This window comes from Zonotrichia albicollis, chromosome 16, assembly GCF_047830755.1.
Source record: "Zonotrichia albicollis isolate bZonAlb1 chromosome 16, bZonAlb1.hap1, whole genome shotgun sequence".
Lineage (NCBI taxonomy): Eukaryota > Metazoa > Chordata > Aves > Passeriformes > Passerellidae > Zonotrichia > Zonotrichia albicollis.
The window spans coordinates 1,082,877-1,085,816 of record NC_133834.1 but is presented as its reverse complement, the minus strand read 5'-3'; the positions used below and the strand labels follow the sequence as shown (position 1 = coordinate 1,085,816).

The following is a 2,940-nucleotide window of genomic DNA, read 5'->3' as shown; positions in this document are numbered from 1 at the left end:
TATTGGTCAGACTGCTGTGGACATAGCCAATCACCAGCGGTTGGCGTGACTACTGCCCCGCCTCTCCCAGCGCTGATTGGCCGCCGTTCTCCTTCCTGCCAATGGCGACGCGCAGCGCAGCGTGGCCCGAGGCGGCAGTTGCCGCCTTCTGATTGGTCACTGCTGGAGGCCGGGCACAACCAGTAGCAAGAGCGGTTGTAGCACGGAGTGACTGTCTGTGGGGGCTGCTTGGGAGTTGTAGTCCAAGCCGCTCGGCGGCGCGGGCAGGAAGCGGCGCACGGGACTACAAGTCCCGAGGAGCGCTGGGCGCGGCTCTTCCGGGCCGGGCGGCGGGGGGCAGCAGGCCCGGGCGCGATGTGCCGGGACCGGGCACCGGCGCTGCGGCCGCCGCCGCCGCTGGGAGGTACGGGCGGGCCGGGGGGAGCCGGCCGGGCCGCGTCGGGCGGCTCCGGCAGGGGAGGGGCCGGGCCGGGCAGGGGCGCCGGGCGGCGGGCCGGGGAGGCGCCGGCGGAGGCTCCCGGTGCCCACCGGGCGCTGTGTATGGGGTGCCGGCCGCTCTGCCGGGGCGCTCCGGGCAGCCCGAGCACCATCGGCGCTGTTCCGTGCCGGTGAATCCCGCCAGGCCTCGCTCACCGGCCCCGCTGCCCGCCCGGGGTGTTCGCTGGCTCCCATCGCAGTCCCCGCTTGGCTTTGGCTTTTTCTGCTCAGTTGTGGCGTTTTGTGCCCCGTTCCCTGTCCGAGCAGCACGTGTTGCTGCTGCCTCTCTCCCGCCCTCGCATTCAGCTCCTTTCCCTGGGTTCTGGGCTCACAATACACAAAATATGGGCTGTCGGCGGGTCCGTCTCCGTGGCTGCCGCAGAACATGTGCAGGTCCGGATTGCGAACTGTGAACTGTGGATTCTGCCATTCCCTTCTCATTCCACACGAGCTCTCGGGCTCTGTCCCTGCCGCTGTGAGCTGGGGAGGGCAGCGGGGAGAATTCCCCTTGGTTCCGCTTCCCGGTGGGCTCTGCTGGGCTCAGACACAGCCACAGGGCTGCTCAGTGCTCCAGGTGGGGTTTGGGGGGTCAGACACAGCCACAGGGCTGGATCAGGGGCTGTAGGGACCAGCAGGGAGGCAGCTGGCTGCTCACAGGGGTTCCTGTCACCCCTCTCTGAGCTCACCCCAGGAGCCTTTGGCAGCAGCACCCCCAGTTACCCATTCAGGCTGCTCTGCTCTGCCTTGAGCACAGCCCTGGAGCTTCAGAGGCCCCTCTGACCAGGATATCGTGGGGCTGGAGGGGGCAGTGCCTGCTCCTGGGACAGCCTCAGCTCTGCAGGGCTGTCCTGGCACTGGGAATCCCCCACGACCAGCAGTGTCTGTGTTTTGGGCAAGTCCTGCTGCCCAGATCTGCCCTTTTGTGGCTGTTCCTTGTAACTGGGTTTCCCTGGGTTGTCTCTCCAGGCAGAGAGCGTGTTGCTGTTGTTACACAGAATTCTGAGTAGTTTGGGAACTTTAAAAGAGGGTGAGAAACTCCAACTCCCCTTAAAGCAAGTGAAGAACTTTTCTGTCTGCGATCAGGGAATAAATCCTTGTGCTGGGAGAGGGTTGTTTTTCCTGCACTGAACTGAACCCGGAGCAGCCAGGGCAAAGCCGGGAGGCAGCTGGAGATTGGCTGAGCTGTGGGATTTTCCAGCTGCATTTACATATCGCCCACTGCTCCGCATGCCTTTGTGTTTACATCACCGGGAGCGATCCACAGAGCACGCTGCAGCGGAAGAGGCCGAGGAGAAGGCTGTCCCCAGCTCAGGGCATGCTGCTGGCATTTCTTTGGCTGAGGAGAAGCCTGTCCCCAGCTCAGAACTGGGCATGCTGGTGGCATCTTGCCGGGCTCTGCTGCTCCAGGATGGCCAGGGGTGAGTGTGCTCCAAGGAGAAGGGTTTGCTCCGGGTGCTGGGTGTCAGGCAGCATTCCTGGGAAGCTGCTCCCCTGCAGCAGTGAGGGAGGAACTGTTTCCATCCCTCCAGGAGTTACCTGGATCCTGCAGCAATGAGGGAGGAACTGTTTCCATCCCTCCAGGAGGCACCTGGAGCCCTGCAGCAGCTTGGGAATAAGGGAGGAGCTGTTTCCATCCTTCCAGGAGGCACCTGGAGCCTGCAGACTTTACCAGGGGTACCTGTGGCCTGTCCAGCAGCTGCTGCTGTGTTGGGCTGGTTTTCTGGTCCCTCAGAGTGACCTTTGCGAGGCTGTGGAGTGTTTGATTGCAGCAGCCCAATGCTGAGGTTGGTCTGGTGTTCCTTGGGCAGAGCTGTGAGCACAGCAGCCAGGCTGGAGGATTCTGTGTCCCCTGGAATTCTGAGTCACCCTGGGGCAGAGTTTAGTCCGTGGTGTTTGGGGTTGTGGGACACTTAGTGGTGCTTCTGTCTCAAAGCTGTCAGCAGATTTGCCATGGTGGCAGTGTCCACATCCCCTGGTCTCTTTTGGAGTCAAGGATTTGGTGCTGTTTCTCCCAGGATCACTGATTTGATCAATGAGTGTTGGTGCCCACAGGTGCCTCCTGCTTGTTCTCAGTGGCAGAACCCAAAGGAGCTGTACAAAACAAGAGCAGGTGACTGGAACTTGCTGGATTTTTAGTTTTTTCTGAAGGAGATGATGCATTTCAGCTGGATCTCTGAAATGTTCTAGCCTCATCCAGAGGGCAGAGAAGAGTGTGTGTCACGAGGTGTCAAAGCTTTGGAGGATGCTGGGGGGAACAGGGGGTGGAAGTGCTACTTTGTGCTGTTTGAGTCATGGCTATGGGCTCAGGTTTGCTGTGACTTCAATCTGGAAGAATCCCACCGTGTGCTGGGGTGGTTACAGCTCTCCAGAGGATGCAGTGCAGCCAGCCAGAAGGAAAAGCAGCTGGGAAAGGCCTCAGCCATGGCACAGGAGTTGGGGAATAGAGGAGAGAGGAGCTTTGAT

At 61.2% G+C, this 2,940-nt stretch overlaps 1 protein-coding gene across 2 annotated transcripts in view; it reads left to right on the top strand.

Annotated features, from left to right (window-relative positions):
* Positions 1-242: 242 nt before the first annotated feature.
* TRAF7 (TNF receptor associated factor 7) overlaps positions 243-2,940 on the top strand; it is a 28,360-nt gene continuing 25,662 nt past the window's right edge. The window contains exon 1 of one of the 2 annotated variants that reach the window (XM_074552937.1): positions 243-403. The gene's annotated coding sequence lies outside the window, so the exon portion shown is untranslated. Of the gene's footprint in view, positions 404-1,148; positions 1,896-2,940 lie in introns of those variants that run through there. The other variant, XM_074552938.1, reaches the window with a different exon arrangement.